The sequence below is a fragment of the Accipiter gentilis genome, chromosome 11 (genome assembly GCF_929443795.1).
Source record: "Accipiter gentilis chromosome 11, bAccGen1.1, whole genome shotgun sequence".
Classification (NCBI taxonomy): domain Eukaryota; kingdom Metazoa; phylum Chordata; class Aves; order Accipitriformes; family Accipitridae; genus Astur; species Astur gentilis.
Window position 1 is genome coordinate 8,382,585 of NC_064890.1, and position 19,880 is coordinate 8,402,464.

Consider the following 19,880-nt stretch of genomic DNA (forward strand, 5'->3'; position numbering starts at 1 on the left):
ATTGATGCAGAGAGAGAGGAAGTTGCAAAGCTGCTTAACATTTCAAGAAGCTGTGAGGCTTTTTACTCAGTGCTGTAGCTGGGGAAAATAAAAATATTCTTTGAGTAGGATTTAGTAACTCAATAACAAAAGTCAAATAGATTAAATGCTGCATCTGTTGTTATAATTAAATTAACAAAGTACTGATAGAATCATGCATGTTTTCCCCTTGTGTACCATACCCTGGGCAAAGATGTGCTGTAGCTGTACATATTTCCTGTGTTATAAATTAAAACACAAGCCAAATTCACCCTGCCTGCAATGCTATTAAAAATCAAGGAAAATTACTCCAGGGATAAATCTGGCCCAGAGATGTTTTTCAACAAAGATGAGTTTCAGAATAAATTCTACCAAAATAGGTCTGTGCGGAAATACTTGAAACATTTTCACTGGTGTTCCCAGAGCACTTCTTTAAAAATATATTGGAACAGATAGTTGCCAGTATTAAATAGGTGGAAAATTTGAATACAATGTTTTAGAATACTCTGTTTCCAGGTGATCAACCTGATATTCTTACAGTCTGGATTTGTGGGGGGTGGTTTTGTTGTTGTTGCTGTTTCATTTTTGTTGTTGTTTTCAGGATTTTTAGTGGGATGGGGGTTTGTTGTTGTTTTGGTTTTTGTTTAAAATACTGAAGTATCTGCCATGTTAAACAAAGGCCACTTTATATGCAGCTCAACTTGGGTACCAAGAATTGAGGAGCTCAGAAATTACAGGTGTACTTGGAGAATCAGAACCATGCATTCAAGAGATTTCAAATTTTTACACCAAGATTGCACAATCAGATGAAATACTACTTACTATAAATAGCATGAGGTTTGACTCTTGGCTGGCAAGAGCTGGAGCCAGTCTACTAAAATCCATTAATCTTCCTCAGCTTATCTGACTCACTCAGGGAATGTGCACAACATTAACATTACAGTTCTCAACAGAGTCGCATATGCAGAAGTGCTGGCAAGGGCAGTGGCCTCAGTTAAGCTTCACACGCAGCAGTACGATGCTGGAGACCTGCATGAATGCACCGGTAACACTTGTCCCACAGAAGAGTGCATCAACTAAAATGATGAAAACAGCCATAAAACACACACAAGTTGCTGAAAGCAATGTATCTACAGCAATTTGCGCAGCTAGCAACCACTGTAATCCCATTTTTGCAGAATCATAGAAAACTGGGCTGGAAGGAACTTCCAAGAGGCCATTCATCCCTTCCCTCCCCAGGGCAAGATGTAGCACACCTACACACCCCTGACGTCTCCTTCTTCCTCAGAAGTTTTTGAGCCAAAATCTTTCATTCATGATCTCAGTCCAATCCAAGATGTGATTCAAACCCAGTTGTTCATCTCGTTTTAAGCTCCAGGTGTTGGCCTTTAATGCCAATAAACACAGAGAACATCAAACTGGCTGGCTAGTTCCTATGTGAATACAGAGCTGAGCCTTTGCTAACACAGGGACAGCAGAAGATATAAACAGGTAGGATTAATGATTTTTTTAGAGCAAGAGTCAAACACAGAAGAAATAAAAAATCTGTTCAACAGACCTCCATTGCAGGAGATATTTTTAGCACATCTGTAGGAGACCACAGAGGTCATGAGAAAATCTGCAATGCTGTCATGGAGGCCATCCTCTCCATAACAGGCACTGAGAGGCAGCGGGTGTACATACCCTCCCGCTGCCATACAGAAGAGGCCACTCTGTTCCCAGAGAGTGCTGTTCTCTCCAGCATTGCTCTGACCAAGCCTGTTTTCCATCCCCCAGCTTTTACAAGCTTGTGACAAAGTCCCCTTGCAATGGCACAGGAGCATGTACTTCTCCTCCCCTCTGTTTTCCCACCAGAAAGTCACAGGCTCAGAAGAGAGTCCCACAGAGCAGACAGCTCCTGGCTCCCCTGCCTCCCAAACCTCACAGGGCACAAATCCAGAGATGGAGTCTGGGGAGGGAGAAAAGGAGAGGCTGGCAAGGAAGGCCATTAACTGTGGTATTTTGCAAAAATAGTACTTGGATGGTTCTCACCAGCACAGAACGATTCAGGACTAGCAGTGCTACTGATGGTGCTTCTGTAGTAAGGTAAAGAGAGAAGGGTCTGGACATCAGATCCTAGTCTTAGAAAACTTTTAAATTATTAAAGCAAGGCAGCAATTCTTGTAACAAGGCACTGCAGCTTATTTAAAGAAAATAATGCACTAATAAGAACATTCTTTTCCTTCCACATCTTCCAGGCATGGCATCACTAGGATCTGTTTGGAAATGTTTCCATTGCTTCCGCCACAGTCCCAAAAACAATCTTATGCTTGTAAAGAGATGCAACCCAGTCTCCTCATAGAGATTCTAAACCAGAATATATATTTCTTCTATTTTTTTAATTTGCATGCAATTATTGAGGCAAATCATGCTCCTCAATCTCCTGGGACTCAGTTTATTCTAATAATTGAGAGGGCTTTTTCTTCTCTGATGTTCTGTTTTTCAGGGCAAGGTTATTTTTTTTGTGTATGATCCTTTTTCAATTATGCAAAACCCATGGCAAAAGTGTAATAAAAAAGCAACAACTCTCTTGCTTATTTTTGTGGTCTGACATTTTCATTTCATGTCATAATGAGTCTAATCAATCTATCCTGCATTATACACTTATCACATTCCTAACCAGTAGCAATTAGAAATAGATATCCGATTTCTTTCTTCCAGAATTGTATGAAAATTAATATCACTTGTCACAAAAAGAATTCAGACTACAAAGAGCAACACAAAAAACACTAAGTATTTTAATTTGATACCATTCTTCATGCAGTTCTCAAATCAAAAGCAACAATGTTAAATTCTACTATTAGTCCTCCTGCTTGGATCATCACTCTGAATAAAGGCATTAATGAGACGGAGACCTGTAAAGCATTGTCTTAGAAGCCATAAAACATAAAACTAAAATTGAACAATTTGGTCCTCAGGGTTAAAGAATTCTCACTAAATCACACAATCACCAAGAAAAGGCTGAACAAAGAGCATCTGTAGTGGCTCTGTTCCTTTCTGTACAAGTGACAGGCAGGGTATCTCTCGGGTGACAAATGCGCGAGTCTTCCCATGACCCATATTAGAGATGTTGTACCCGTTGTGGTCAGGGAGCCACACTGGCAGCTTTCCATCCCGGGGCTCGAATTCTCACAGCTGCCCATGCACAGGACTTTCCTGCTCTCCTCCGATATGCTTGCCCTTATTTTCCGAGAGGCAACAAGCACAGTTGTCCCAGTTAAGCAGGAGGTGTCCTGCACCAGTAAGACACAACCGGTCTCACGTTGGCAGCTGCAATAAAAACAACTGCTCCACTTCGGCAAGAGCAGCCAGTTGCTGCAACAGCCAGCTCTGCCCCAGCAGATGGAAGTGGTGATGTTTCTTCAGATTGGTTACAGAAGTCTTGCCTTTAATTTCACTTGGAAGCTCGTCCCTGCCTATCAGGTTTGTTCACTTGGTGCATCAGCCATTTGTTCTTTAAAAAGTTCAAATGGGGGGGAAAAAGGATGTAGAAGCTGGAGTAATGCTGAGCTCTTCTGTAACTATGGCTTCTGTATCTGTATCTCTAGAAGTGACTATATCACATCCAGAGTACGTTGGCTTATCACCTCAGAAGTCAGAGGCCTGCCCCAGTTTCAGTTCCCATTGCTGCCCGTCTCTCAGTTGCATGCTAACTGTGAAATATAGACTGTGACTACAGCAAAGATGGACATAGAGTACAAAATATTCAGTGATTCAGCCTCAGCTCTCAACTATCTACTCAGATGTCACATCCGTTTCATAAAAACATCCACCTGTTCTGCATCTGTGTTAATGGGGAGAAAAAAAGATGAATCTTGCAGATGTGCAAACCTCAGACAACAATAAAACAGGTCAATGATCAGATAAAGACTCAGGGTGAATACACTGTGAAAGAAGGCATGAATTTTGTTTCCTCGCAAGGTAACAAGACAGACTGACAGTAATGCCTATTGCAAAACTGTCTCACAAAAAGCGAGTGACACAATGAGGGATCCAGGACATTTGTATGCAAACCCATTTAAGCTGAATCCCATAAAGCATATACAGGAGTGGGGGTGCAAGAATTGCACAACTCTTAGCTTGCACATTACCTGAATCTTGGACAAAATGCCTGTGGCCAGCCATCTCGGGGATTTCCAGGCAGACTTAGGAAAGTCTAATGGCTCACCAGCTGCTACTGAAACCTATGTTCAAAAAGAGGCTAAAAAAATACCAAGTGATCTCTTATTAGGTCCAGACTTGCCATTGAACAAAGTAACAGGATAGGCAGGATCCAAGGAGTCTCTCCTTTATTTGAGCGATCCCTTGAGGCCCAGTCCCTCCAAGAGGCACAGCAATTACAAAGCTTTCATTAGCAAACCATTAACCTCGCAGTCACCAAAAACTTAAAGTTTCATTTAGCACATGAAATTTTTTCATTCCCTTCTAAATCCTTTATACAATCTGCATATCAGCAAGTACAGATCACCGTTTTTATTTTAATATAGCAAACTAAATATAACCCTGATAGTTAAGAGTGAAATAAAGAAACAATGGCAGATTTTGAATACTGATGGTTATTTCCATCCCCACCCCCAATATTTGCACGTGTCTTCCACATGCTGAGTAAATAAAAACCCAGAGAGAAATACACACTGTGGGTCAGATCTTTCAGCAGGTATAAGTCAGCATGGTCTGAATGACTCTTCATACATAATTACACTGCCAAATACTTAATGAAAAGAATTGAGTGGATGTCAGCATATGCTTCGTGTAAAACAGAGAAGACAAGAGTTAAATTAAGACTCACTATAGGAACTGTATCATATGGTTTAAAAGAAAACCACACTACAAACACATGTGCAGGCCTGAAAACGGGTAAAAAGCATGAGAAATGTCAGCTGAGGTCTGCTCCTCACAAGGAAGGAGATTCAACAGCAAGGAATACTATTATCCATTGCATCCAGAGAACTGGTTTTATAGGAACTGGCACGCTTTCTGCTCCAAAGAGCTGCTTGAATATTTAGCTTGAAAGGCAGACTATTCCTCGCATTTTCTTTGGTGTGTCTTTTAGATGTACTGCTAAACCACTCTGCTGACACAGCAGTGCCAAATGGCAACGTGCTTCATACGGGACCAGAGTGCCTTTAGGCTGAGTAAGTGCCTGGTAAAAACTGCACATGGTTTACACGGCACACTGAAGCGGAGACCACAGCACTGTACGGATGCCAGAGGCGCCTGGAAGCTGTCGTGTAATTTTCAAGGACACGGCTCAGTACGTTCACATCAAGCAGTGTGGTTGTACAGGAGACGTTTTCAGTGCTGGCTATTTTGTTGTAAAGAAAGACAAAGAAGGAAGCAGTCAGTAAGAGACAGAAACCTGTGCAGTCAGGAGAGCAGCAAATGACTCATGTACTGTAGAGATGCACAGAAGACTAGTCCATGCTAGTCGGAGCTATTACCGATAATAACTCCAACAGCCTGCATTACATAGATACCAGGTTTGCAGGCTACACATCTGCCAGTTTTCTTGCTAGATAGTGAAAAACAGCATACATCTAATCACTCAAGAGCAATAATTCCCTTTCCTGCTTCAATCTTCTGTTACACAGTTTCATCTCGTCCAAGAGACTTAAAATATATAAATTAACAATATCTGATTTTTTGCTGGAACAGTGGAACGAAATAACTGACAAATTGAAACTTAAAAAAAAAGAGATAATGCAAAAAAAAAAAAAATAAATCGATGTTCAGAAACTGAAAATAATTTCCAAAGCAATAATTCAGCTTAGTATGTGAGTTTACACACACCCAGAGACACAGTTTTTCCACATATTAAGCTAATGCTACCTAGAACAAAAGATGTACTCAGCTTTCCCTTGAAAAGCCCATCACACAAGTAGGTATCTAATAAATAAAGAGACAACTGTAGTCTGATACAATATGGCAATTTCAGTCTAACACAAAATCTTGCTGGCACTGAGGCTGACGGCACACATTTTAAAGAAAAGCTACCAGACCTCTCCTGGTGTGAATATTTAATGTTTTGAGAGAAGCAAGATAATTTTGTGTTTAGAAGTTACTCCATCAGAAGCACACACTGTTCTCTTAAACACTTTATTTAAATTAGGGATAACCAACTTGTAAGATTGCTCACAAAATCTCCAACCCCTCAAGCAAAGCAAGAACTCCTCAGTCAGAAAAGCTGTGGACAAACGGGATTATCAGTCTGGCTTGCGAGTGAGAATAGCCTGTTAAAAAAGGCAGAATCACATTTCCATGTGGAAAATTTTAAAATTATTATTACTAAATATAACATCTCAGATTCCCCTCCCCCCCATTTCATTTACAATAATACACATACACCCATATCTGCTTGTTCCTTTAGATAACAACAGGTAGCAAAGCCAAAGTCATGTTCTTCTTCAAAATCTCTTGGGCGTTGAGAGGTCCCTCCCAGGTTTCCCTGGAGGGGAGCAGCAACACTGAGACCACAGGGAAAGAGGCAGGCATGTGCAGGGCAGGGAAAGGAATAGCAAATACCTGCATGTGGCTCTCAGACCCATCTTCTCCATAGGCCTCAAAATATCCACAAGGTAGCCAAAATTCCCATACAAATCTGAACTGGGGGCAGGGGGGAGGGAAAGAATCAAGCATTAGTATGTTTCAATTTGAAAGTGTCATTAAGAATTATAATTCCGAGGTAATTGCGGGGGGGGGGAGAGATAAAAATCAAGCAAGAAGGAGCCGTTTGATATGGCACCTAGATGCCAAGAGAGGGAAGCATTTATTCTACCACACTGAAATATTTTATATTCACAGTCATCGCTGCAGTGTTGAATAAAGTGAAGGAAAGTGTTGCTGCTTCTTCCTCATATCATTCTCTGCTATGGCACCCTCTGCCATCCAAATTCCCACTCCCTCTCACACCTTTACAAAATGTCAGTGCAGTGACTTTCTAGGAATTTGGGCCAAGTTCAAGAATCCCCATCTGCTCCCGTTGGAGAGGAATGAGATCAGACTGTAAATGCGTGGCAGACTCCTAGCAAAGAGACAAGTGAGCACAATTTGGACACGTATGAAAGTCAGTCCCAGCTTTCTTCATTCAAATTAAAAACTTTAGACTCGCCCCTGTCTCACTGTAATGAAGCATTCATATATTCAGTTCAGCATCCATTTAGGTTAAGTGCATGTATAGGCAAGCACTCTCAAGACACTTCATTAATCTACATTTATCTTAAAGATGTTTAGAATTGTAGACGTGCACGCACAAGATGAGTTTTTCAAGACTTCAAAGCAACTAGGTCTTGAGAAAAGTGGCTTCGGTAGCACATGTTCTCACAGTTATTTAAATAAATTCAAATCAAATATATGTTTAAATCAGCACAAGACTTCTCATTAGACACAGGCATTTTTTCCGGTCTTAAGAGCTTTTCTGAATTGCTTTGCACTCTGTACTTAGGAGCATACACTTATGCAGGTAGTCAGCTTGCAGCATGGTGCCCCTTGACAAACCTACACAAGCCCCCCCTCGTTCAAAAATGGAATTTATAATACTTTGTCATTACAGCTGGTACACCACAGAAATATATATACAAAAGACATGCTTCATATCTAAACATCAGTCTTTCAAGTAACTTGCAGGAACAGACAGCAGAAACAGAGCCAACAACTGAAGAGCAGCACGCCCACTGGGATAAGTGCTGGAGCAAACCTGGGTCAGCAAGTCCCCGATTGCTTGGAAGAAAGCACACAGACTAGAGAAAGGCTGCAACAGCAGAGAAGAAAACCAGAATATGCCACAGCTCCTGGGAAACTCACATTCACTTCCTCACTTGTGTTCTGAAGTACGTAAATCTGGAGTCACCTTCTGGAGATGTTTCTCCCCACCTGACTGGTCATCATGGTAGCCCAGGGCTAAAGTTAGGAGCAGAAGCCTGAAGTTGTGCACTGAACACTTCTAACTTCCTTATTTGGTAAGATAGCAAACATTTAAAACAAAAACAAACACAAAAAAACAAAACCCAGAAGTCAAGCCATTGCCCAAAGCTATATGAGAACTTATGTAGAACTGGAAACTGAAGGTGGATCATGAAAGTCTCAGTTGAGCACTGTAAGATTAGCCCTTCTGCATTTGACCATCTACTACACTTCTATATGTGCAGTAATTTCAAATCCTGCCTATTTAAACTTTAACAGAAGACTCTTGAATTTTCCATCATTGCAAAAAAAGCCGACCCTAACTCTGGTGGAGAATATTAGACTTCCTTATAATCCCAAGTGTGTCTCTTGCCTCCATATATTTATTTTCCTTTTGTGGACTTAAAAGAAGAATAAATAGCCCATTTCTTGGCCAAGTCCATCTCTTGGCCACAAACATAGCCAAGAAAAAACAATGTGATTACATTCTGCATGTGGTTAAAGCCTGAAGCCTGCTTTTTTAAAACATACACATAAGCATACAGATACATATGTACTGTATACTCCCAAATATATATAGCTTTTGTTAATAATCAGAACAGATCTTGATGAATCACCTCTATTTGATTTTTTAAAAAGTGATTCTTGTAAAAAGCAATTCCCAAATGTGCAAACTATTAAGAAAATATGTGAAAAAACAAAGTCTGATTGGCAGACTAAAGTTGTAGGCTGAATAAGACATGAGCCTGTTTAGCATTAATGCCAGAAGATCCCCTCTCACTCTAAAAATCTGACATACCATTTTCTTTATTAGCTCTAAATCAACTATTCATTTACTTTACATTAAAATTAGGAAATTAGAAATTAATACAGGCAATTTAGAACTGAAGTCATGCAAAGACAGCACTTCTTTTTTAATAGACTTGCAGTTTGGAAGTGAATATTACTGCACGCTGCGGAATTGCTACAACAGTCCACAAGGGCAGCACTAGAAGACTGTCGATATAACCATTAAGATTTAATTTACTAATTATAACAGAGTTGATTAATTCAAGACTTCCTTTTCCACTAATTGAATACCACAAACTGCCTCCAACTATTACGAGTTTAGATCCAAGTATATGAGCAAGGAATGACTATCTCATGCACCATCTAGAATTACAGTTTCACAGATCAAGGGAAGGAAATTTTTTAAAATGGGGCAAGAAAAAGAAAGGCAAGATAATGCTTCACCCTAGTCAAAAAGTCACTGCAACTCAGATTAACTTACAATTCATGAAACTTTAGTAAAAAAGCATAGAAATGAAAGTGTGACCCTTAAAAAGTAAGGTCAGATGTTCCATTAATTTCCTCTTACATTTTTGTGAAGCACACGGTCCAAGGTCACCGACAAGTCTATTACAAGTCACAAATATGCCACCAGTAGAGATCCAAGAGTTTCCCTTCCAAGCTAGAGACAATTACCAACAAAACAGAAGACACCACTCTAGGACCAAGCTGAATAAAGTGAACCAGAGCTCTTCATCAGCAATCACATTTAATAGAAATGACAATATAAAGAAACAGCTTTGCAGTCGTAGCCTGTGGCTGGCACAGCTCCCAGTGCGTTGGGACAATTAACTCCTGCAGAAAAACATTACAGTTGCTCATAGCCCCTACTCACTGCAGAAGCCTTTCTAACATTTGTGTTTACTACTCTAGGTCAATGCCAATAACTTCACAGTCCTTACCTACTGAAAAGTGCTACCTCACTCTACCTTTAACCTTCCCCACATTCTCTCAGTGAGGACATGCCTCTTATTCCAAGCACCTTAAACTCCTCCATCTAAGCCCGTTTTAAATCATACACGGAGGCTTTCTTCCCTTCCAATATTTTTAGTGACCATAACATTAGAAGAGGCTGAAAATCTTTCCTTTCTTAATCTCGACAAAACCTTTTTCCACTAAGTACTTTGTAACAGGGCTGCCGCACAGCACCATTACTGGAAATGAGGGTTTTATAATGGAAATGGTGATGTAGCCTTAAACACAGCACCAAGCTGCATGAAAACCCTGTCATGCTTCTGGAAGGAAAATGCATTTAAAATCTAACAGGCTCTGTGATCATCATAAAATGCACACACTACTGCTGCATGCTCTCAAAAAGCTTCATTAAATGGGGCTGGACACAGCAGCAATGAACTGCAGTCTCCCCTGACTGTGTGCAGTACATGGGCTCATTACTACCACCAGCTGTGACCATCTCCATGCTAACAAGGAAGGCCAAGATAAAAATCTGCACTAAATTAGAATCTAGCTTTGTGATCATAAAAAGAATAAGGGAACAAAATTGGTGTGAACAGAAGTCAGTGCTGGAGGGTTACTCTCACTACCTGTCCATTATATGCTTAGTTATTCTTTGCCTAGTATTAACACCTACTCATTTCTCCAAACCAGTGACTCTCATTATCATCCTCATCCTTTGTTGTTATCAAACTAGCTTTCCTCTGGGGAAGCTTTATCAGCTTCAATGAACACTGGCCACTGTACTTCACATAAAATCTGGAAATTCTGAAATTAACACAGTAAATCATCACTAACCTCTGCACATAAGTCCAGATGTGACAAAGGTATAACAATCGTGTTTTATTAAATAAGTAAAAGAATACTGAAGAGAAGTGAACAAGTCTTGGCCTTAGTGAACATCTGAAAGTTAATAACCCTAAGTTAATAACACTGATGAGGACTGCCATTACAAAGACAAAGACCTCCAGGAATTTAACACAAGTAAGTTTTATTATTAAAACTATACTTATACCTAAAATGCTCTGGACTATTTAAGATTTAAGTAAGTGAGAGCCAGGACACCTCATCTAATCAGGAATATGCTGTAATACCCTCTGATTCAGAGGCTATCAATTTACTTTGTGTTCACAGACTACGTACAACATACCATAAAACAAAATGATAAAACAAGGTAAAAGGCAAGAGCTGATACAGCAAAAGACCCAAGCAGTAGCCAGGGGAAAAAAAAGAAGGTTGCTTTAAAGACAAACTATCTGCATGTGCAGTTCCGAAATTATAACTCCCAACTTTCCTATCACATTACTGTGTGCACCGCAGATGAAACAAAGCAGAAGAGAATAACTGGGCCATGTTGCCTCTTTTGAAAGGAAAACTCCACCATCATGGAAAGCTAATAAACAGAATAAAAGCAACAGGCAAGACTAAGAAAGCAGAGAATGAAAAGTAATAGCATCGATTCAAGTAGTTCATTTTTTATTCATGTATATTCTTTCCAATGGATATCATAGAAGCATTTTATGCTTAATAGGTGCCATCACTGGGCAAATGTTTTCTAAAATAAAGACCGATTTATTTTTAAGCACAGAAAAAAAAACCCTTACCAAGGCATTAAATGGTATCATTCCCCCATCCAAAGACTGCACAGTAGGGCGTATGTGAGAAACAGCAGGAATATGCACAAGTCCTTTACAAAAATGTCGTCATAGGAGACAGCCATATGCAGAATTCAAGAAGCAAAATGAAGTGTGGACCATGTAAAAAAAAAGAAAACTTTTCCTCAGTGAAAGCTTTTTAATGTTGAACCAATTTAACAGAAGGTGGGTGGTAGAGATGCTGAAGTATTCTGTTGTTTTAAATTGCAAAGCAAATTAAAATGTCTTCATTTGATATCACTGACAGACAAATTAACCAGGGTTCCTTGACTTCTCAGAGAAGGCATGTGTATTACTAACCACCTTTCAAAGGGCTTCGGAAGGCAGAGGGGAAATATGCATTCTGTGTCCTCAAAGGGCAATCGAGGGCTTTATCCAAAGCCATTCTGGGAACTTCACTGAACAGCAGATGGTATATGCATGAATTCTTCACACCAGGTCTAGACCAGTCACCTCAGTTCACTGCTGTTGCTGAAGAGCTATCACCCTCTGGAGATGCAACTCTGGCTCGGCTTCACTCTAAAAACATCTTTCTCACTACTATAAAGGAATATTCAGCTAATGGATTAAATCCCATTGTTTAAACTACAAATTGTATCCATAATTAATAGGCAAACCAAGGCCTCTTTTTATTTCTTTTGCATATTTCTTTTGCTCTCCTCCTTCCCCAGTCTCCATGATAGAGAATGTAATTTGTTGATATTTTACTTTGTAATCTCATTAGCAGTCTCTTCTTCTCCCTCACATTGGTTAGGTTTTGTATTTAGATAGAAATGTCTTCAGATACTGCCTGGCAACAGTTACAGTGATCCCATTCAGTTGGAATTGAAAATGCCATTTCATCTACTGTGATTTTGTTGATATCAAATACTCAGATTAATAGTAAAGGTGGTGGTGGTGAAATAGTTACAAGCTTTGAAAGGATATAATGTACTCGATACCCATTTCCTTTATTTACTAAGCAAACATGCAAAGAAGCATGTATTTTCCTCCAGCGAGCCAAAAAGGCACGCGAGAGGGTCACAGTGACTGATAGAGGAGACTGTGTAGAAGTAGGTCCCTTTCCTGCCCATGCATCTTGTGTACATCCATGCATGTGCTGCAGGATGCTGGCTGGAGATGACATGGGGAAGCACGGACTCAAGGAAACAGCCCTTCTGCTTCCCTTGGAGGTGCTACCCTTTATGCTAACTTTTGCAGTAGCTGCCCTTGAGCAAATAAATATCAGATGACTAATAGTCTTGAATGTGCCAAAGGGAGCCAGGAAGCCGACTGTTCATGAAGCCTTCCACATGGCACTCCAAAAGCCCAAAAAGTACTGGAAAGGGGCACTGGGATAGGATCCGCAGTCTTCTTTCAGACACCAGAGCCTCACTGGTGCAGCTGACCTACATTCTCCAACTCAGCATTGAAGGACTAGCCAAAACACGCATAAATAATGGCTCCATATCAGCTGGATCTACAAGCATCCCGTGCTGGTGAGAACAAGTAATCTCGTCTCATGTACTACTCCATCACCAGCCACAGATGCTAAATATGATCCCAAACCACATCTGTTTTAACTTGCGTAAGGCCCTTTACAGACCAGAACCTCATGTTAGATTGCCATTTATTGACTCTGGTTGTAGTGAGAAATCCAAGGTTTTAAATGACCAACATAACCCTCACCTTTGAAATCTAATTCAAACCAGTTGTAAGACTTCCTTCTTAAGACTAATTCCCTTTATCCAGGCATCTATTAGATTTAAGAAAGAAATCATAGCAAGCTTGAATTTTTAAACTTGTTTTTAGACAAGGTAGTCCTTCCTTGAAAGGCCACAAAGGTTCTTCATGATCTGCACATCTAAATATCTTCTTGCGCTGCCAGAGGCAACTTCTGCATATTCAAAGCTTGCAGTCTGTGGGTTTCAATGTTTGACATCAAGAACAAAGTACACATTGGTTCAAAATAATCCCATGCCTCCATTTTTCACTTCAGCTAAAAAGGATTCCACAAGACATATCACAGGAGAAAACACTGGTGTTGATTTGTATTCTAGAAATGAACAGATGCTAAAAATGAAAATTATCTAAGCAGAAATCTTGATCGTTAAATATTTGTAGCATTTTCTAGGTTTCAGTTATTCTCTGCAGAAGGGTTGCTGTAACATGAGTCTTTTGTTTGCTGAAGAGGCAGATAAATTACAGCACTAATTGGCTGCATATAATACACACTTATTCAAACTCTTTATTACACATGGAAAATGACTCAGTTCTAGTGTTCTAAGTGAACACATTTTCAGCTGTTATTCCTATCAAGGTTGCATTAAGCGACATAAGTGAAGGCAGAGTAAATTCACAAAAACATCAAAGCAAAACTGATTTTATTTACTTAGATAAAATCACCTGAAGCAGGCTGGGCACGAAGTGGAATGGACATTTTGTTTATAGATCAAATTTATGAAATGAATTATTACCTAAAGTTAGCAATTTGATTATTTTTGGCCCTGATTCTAGATTTTAGAACTAGTAGAGTTATCATTTTCTATCTTAATCATATTTCTGACTTCATCGTTTTCTCAACTTTGGAATAACTACTTATTGAATTGAAATGAGTGGTTACTGAATTCATTGAATGAAATAAAAATCAAGAAAGTATCTCTGAATACGACGGAAAGACTGCTGATAAATTTTGCTCGTTTCTCAAAAAAAACTGGTTCCAACCTCTTAACCAGTAAATTTCAAGAGGACACAAGTGTTTGGGGCATGGGGGGAAGCCTTAAGGTGCTTAGATCAAGGGATTAGGGGAGGTTAAGTTAGTCTGAATATTTCATTATGGCTAAACTACACATTTATTTTAAACTTATTTACAAATAAGATTCCCCTCCCCCCCATTACTTTTATGTATTTCTAATCCAGTTTAAATTAATGTTTTCATCTACAAAATCCTGAAGACCTACCGCATACATACATTCAACAAAATACTTAAAGATGATCTCAAAGTGGACAAACCAAAGTCACGGAGCATTCCATCCTAATGCAGTTCTTTGCCAATCTTGAATTTACAGTTAGGGTTTAAGTCTCATATCCCCAATAGATAATCTAAAGTCACTCCTCTGACCTCATCTTGGACAAGACTCACTGTATCACAACACTGGTAGGATGCTTGTACAATAAAACAAAGGCACAAACATAGTGGATGTTTCCATACCTCGTTGAGCAACCAGTTAAATAGCAGACCAGTGAAGACGACAGCAGTGCTGCTTTACCACACACCAGGCACCCAGAGCAGGATCAGATGCATGTCAGATTTATGTCCAGCAGAAAGTCTTCAGGCTCTGCTCACCTGTGTTATTCTTCCTTGGAGAAGTGGAAAGACGGTTCTTTGAGAGGCACACTGCCCCAAGAGCTAAAGTCTTCCTTTTCTTCCTGCTAGCATTTGGGCAATGGCTGCTACAGGTATAAAATGGCCCCTCTTTCCTGCCTCCCTTCTATCCTTACCTTTACTGGCAACAACAGAAACCACCTGGCTCAGAAGATCAGATAGCCCTGCAGCAGCTCCCATCCGCTTTCCCTGCTCCCCTCTCTTTTCCCACCTCCCTACATCGGCCCTGCTCTGGGGGGCTGGCACAGGAGTCAGTAATCGCACAGGGGATGTGAGGGGCACACAGCTCTATCCTGGGAGGTTTCAGTTTCTAGAGCAGTCCTGCACAGAGCGGTGGAACCACCTTGTGATCTCAGACTGTGTTGGCTAAAAAATACAAAGCAAACATCAGATTGCATGCTTTTGTGTACACATCAGAATAAAAGGAGGCAAAGATGGTCAAAGAGATACGGCTGCATAAGTGACTGTAGGAGCTTTTGGCACAAATGCAGAAGTGCCAGGGGGACATGCCAGAAGCTTGGGAAGCATAGCAGACGGACAGCCAAGGCAGGCGTGTTACTATAGAGCAAGGGTAACAGCACTGTAACAGAGAAACCTGAACTGGTTTAATTGGGTCCTTCTCCTCATAAAATAATTACAAAAAGAAGTGTGAGATTACAGGACCACCTGAAACTGCCGTGCTAATAAAATACAGGAAACCATTGATCTCAGTAAGAGTAATTTACTGAATGCGTACACCCTCTTTTTTTTTTTTTTTTTTTTTTTTTAAATGTACAGTTCCTTGCAAAAGTCAAACACCGCAACTGGAGAGAACCCATAACCAAATGATTCTGCAGCAGTCGTGGGTTTGCTGAAATTCTGAAGGCAGAAGATACCAAAGCTTTTCCTGCATAAATGCAAGGCTGACCATTTTAAAAAGCTTTTCACAACCCACCAAAACAACTTAGACAATATCACACCATCTCAAAAAAACAGGGGTAACATAAGGAGTTCAGAGAAAAAACAAAAATCCGAAAGCATATACAATTTTTTTCTTTCACATGAATGACTATGCAACTGATGTCCCTTTAAACTTAAGCATCACTAACAGATTAGCCAGTAGCACAGAAAGCCAAAAAGCACAACAAGAATACAACAGGAGCGATGGAATTTACTTAACAAGGTCTACAATAATCCTGGCACATCTCTGGCTCAGGAAAAAAATAAAAAAAAAATTGAAAAGACACTTACGGCAGGATTTTGTAAATATGGGTTGATGCTCGCATACCACTCAGCGTTACATGCGGTTGCAAAAATCCACTTTGTCTCATGAGAGCATACGCATACACCCTAAGTTATAAATTCATGCAAGCTTTTGCCAGAACCAGTCAGACGTTTTCCTTTATTTCCACAGCTGCTGAAAAGTATTATCACATCCATACTCTATCACGTCCAAATTTTCCTGGCTTTTGAAATGATCCACACTTCCTATTTAAAGCTTGAGCTGGAACGGGTGTTTAACTCATTTCACGAAGAGTTTGGTTATACATCTTCCTTTATGAAAAATTTAAATTGTTTGGCTAAGAAGCAGTGTCTTTTTACCCCAAGACGCCACTCCAGCCACAGTTAAGTAAATAATACGAAACAAAAACAGGGAAAGGAACCGAAGTGTTTTGTAACTAACAGAGAAGAGGGCTTTGGGTTGTTTTCATAAAGTTCAAACAGAAGAAGTTTTATGACTTAAGTAAAATGAGTGCAAAAGGGTTTGGAGAAGGAAGGTTTCCATTAAAGAGATCTGAACTGGTTCAACAGTAATTTGAGCTCCACATGAGCTCACTTTTTGCTGTGCCACAGTCAGCAGCGAAGCAAAAACTTCACAAAACACAGGAGGGAGCTGATGACAGATGAGAGGGCAAGAGGCAACGCAGGGGCCATCTCTGAAATAATTACTAGCACTATATTGCAGCCTGCCATGAAAGAGCCTTTCCCACATTTTTAAAGTGGCAACCGTAAACAGCACTTTAAAGGAAATTTAACTGGAGTAGTGAAACAGGAAATGAAAAAAACGAGCTGGAAGAAAATGATGGATTTTACAGTGCCCCAAGGAGCAGCCCTGGGAAGTCCCAGCTCTTAACAGAGAATCTCACTTCATGGTCACCAGGGCTCTCCATCTGTAGGGAGTGGGATTTCAGGATGACGTTTCCTTTTCCCCCACTTTGCTGGCTGTCACAAGAGGCTATCATCAGCTGTGGCAAACCCCCCTCTGAGACACGGAGAAGCCACAAAGCAGCTTGGGACATCCAACGTGCAGTAAGCCTCAACTGCTTTAGGGGTCTGGCAGAGACACCTTGGCTTAGGGAGTCATCCTCTACCTGCCTTTAAGTCAGCTCTGATTCATAGCAAAATAATCATTTTGATGGTGAAAAGCAGCTACTATAAATGCTTTCTTGCAACAACAGGGCCAACAAAAAGCTGAGACAGGAGACTCTCCAACAGCATCTGCAATGTGTGGGACATGGGCAATCAAGGAGCAGGCTCAGGCCAGGCTCAGCAGTAGGTAATGCTGTGCGGAGTTCATCCCTGGCTGCCAGCACCCTCACTGCACAAGGGCAATCTGAGCACAGCCCCACCGGTTCCTGCAGCAGGTGATGTGGGTGACCCTTTGGAGGGAGGACCCCACAATCCCACAGCATGAGCCCACAGGAGGGTGACTGGGGAAGTTATCCCAAACCTGCAGCCAACGGGAGTCCTAGCTCAAACCCAGTGTCAGGGCTGCACTTAAAGCACAGTGCAGAGGCTGCCCCTGCACTCTCCTCTCGTGTGGTACAGGATGGTGCCCAGGGACCGCTGAGCTCTGGAAGGACACAGTAACATGCAGTTTACCTGATGGGGATCTAACAAGACACCGCTTCATCTCAGGCAGCATGGCAATTCTCCCTTCTGACAGCTTAATGTTTCACCCACAGATCTGCGTGTAATCAGCTCAGTGTTAGAACCTGCAGTTAAACCTCATCAGCTGAGCCTGAAGATTAGAGATAAAAAATGGGAGATTCGGGTACAAAGCAAGGCAGTTAGAGTTGGTTTTTTCCCTCCTCATTACTCATCACTGTAACTGAACGCAACAGACAACCAGTTGCAGGCAGCACTTATACCAGTTCAGTCCTTTCTGGAGAAGTGGGCAGGCTGTTACCAGTTTCCAGCAGAAAAAGCTGAGAACTACCCAAAACCTCACACAGGTTGGGAGCAGGGACATTCATTCCTCCTGGTAGAGGTGAGACATGCTACCATCTGCATTGGTAGCCCAGCTGCCCAATACCTACTCAGACGGTTTAAATCCTGACTTACTGGGTTGAGCAGCACTTGCAGAAAGACCTTGCATCAACAGGAACCAAATTAATGGTACAGGAGGAGGAAAGGCACAGGCTTTGATGAACAGGAATTTTCCTCTCCAAGGAATTCTGCAGGTAGCATCCTGCATATTGCAGTAAATCGAGACAACAATCTGGGGCAGACCTTACAAGCAAAGTCAACAGGAGTCTTGCTGCAGGATCCATACTTTTTGTATATACAAATGTGATTTTAAATACAGAATGGCTTGATAAAGGTGACTCTTTAGGATACCAGTGCAAAAACGCAAATGTAAGGAACTGTGTAACCTGAATAACCAAGATTTCTTTGCATATAGAGGCTTGCTAGCCAATTTTTCTTCAGCTTCACTGTGTGATTGAAATGTAAATGGAAACATAAGTATTTCTGATAACAGGTAATAATGACTTAGGAGAGTCTCTCCAATTTTTATTTATTACATGAGCAAGAGGCCAGACAGAGCTTTTAATTAATTAAAGTTTTACTGATAGCAGTAAGTGGTACATTTCTGACATCCTTCTTCCCCGCCCCTGAATGTGGTCCTTAGCCTTCCTTTTACGTACAACAACAACAAACAACAACAAAAAGAAAAAGTTACTACGTAACTTCCTGCAAGATCCAAATAAGAAAGCTACATATAAAAAAAATAAAAAAAAATAAAACCCAAATTCATCATTCAACATACCCATCCTCATAGAAAGACTAACATGCAGATGAAATGGGAAAAAATCTTGCCTACGCTGTTAAGGGGAGATGCTTTATTAAAAAGGTAAGTTTTGAATAAAAAAAAGGCAGGAGGTAGGAAAAAATAATTAGATCCTTATACCCTGCAAGTTGGCTAAATGTATCAAACTTTGTTATATTTGTTTTTCATGTGTTACTCACTAGGCATGTTCATGCAGTGGGAAGAATACCAGATAAAACATGTGGTTATTGGCCAGCAGAGATAATACAGTTAGTACGCAAGCTCAGGTCTGCAGCAGCTTTCCTTAATAAGTATTTCCTATTTAAGCAAAGACTGATCCTACATGATGCGACAGGCCACTGATACAAAGAAATCGCTTTACAATATGATCCCTGACTGTAAAAAAACAAAAAGAAACAAACAAAAAAAACCCAAACCAACAAAACAAAAAACACCCAAACAAAAAAACACAAAAAACAACAAAACCAAAACCAAACCAAACACCAGCCAACGTATATTCACTGTGAGCTTACTGAGTTTCATACTAGTGTGTCTAAGTTTCCACTTTGTGTAAAACCAACTTTTATCTTTCTGTAATACAACCCAGCAGTATGTTGAATTCAGTGGTTAGTCTTTCAACTCAAAAGGCCTGAAGCCAGTTTACAAATACATAACAATTTGAAATAACAAGAGTTTCCTATCCATTCTAATTTTCAAGATTTTGCAATGCACATGTCACTGAAGTACAGGAATAGCTCATTCAGATACAAAAAGCCTCTAGAAGGACGTGATAAATGACCATTATGCCTTTATATGCGTAACCAAATGCATGGACTGAAATACATAGGGTTTTTTCCCGTCCTCAGCTTTAAAAAATTTTCATGTGATTCATTGGTCATAAAGTTAGCAAGAATGAAAGTGTTATCTACTATTCCCCACCTCAGCTACCCACCAAATGACAGTTAAATAGAGCTGAAGGAAATTGGTGTGGTTTGCTTGCACAGCAGCCTTTTGCGCCTTTACAACCATGTTGTAAAGCATTTAGACACAAAGTAGGAAGAATGTAAGATCTATTCTGATGTCCACATCTTAA

General features: G+C 40.4%; 1 protein-coding gene across 4 annotated transcripts in view; it reads right to left on the minus strand.

The window, feature by feature from the left end:
* Positions 1 to 19,880, minus strand: part of FAM107B (family with sequence similarity 107 member B) — a 62,102-nt gene that overhangs the window by 28,502 nt on the left and 13,720 nt on the right. Inside the window, exon 1 of one of the 4 annotated variants that reach the window (XM_049814113.1) lies at positions 14,719 to 14,736. The exons of 2 other annotated variants lie outside the window; for them this stretch is intronic. The gene's annotated coding sequence lies outside the window, so the exon portion shown is untranslated. Of the gene's footprint in view, positions 1 to 14,583; positions 14,682 to 14,718; positions 14,737 to 19,880 lie in introns of those variants that run through there. One more of the 4 variants, XM_049814112.1, reaches the window with a different exon arrangement.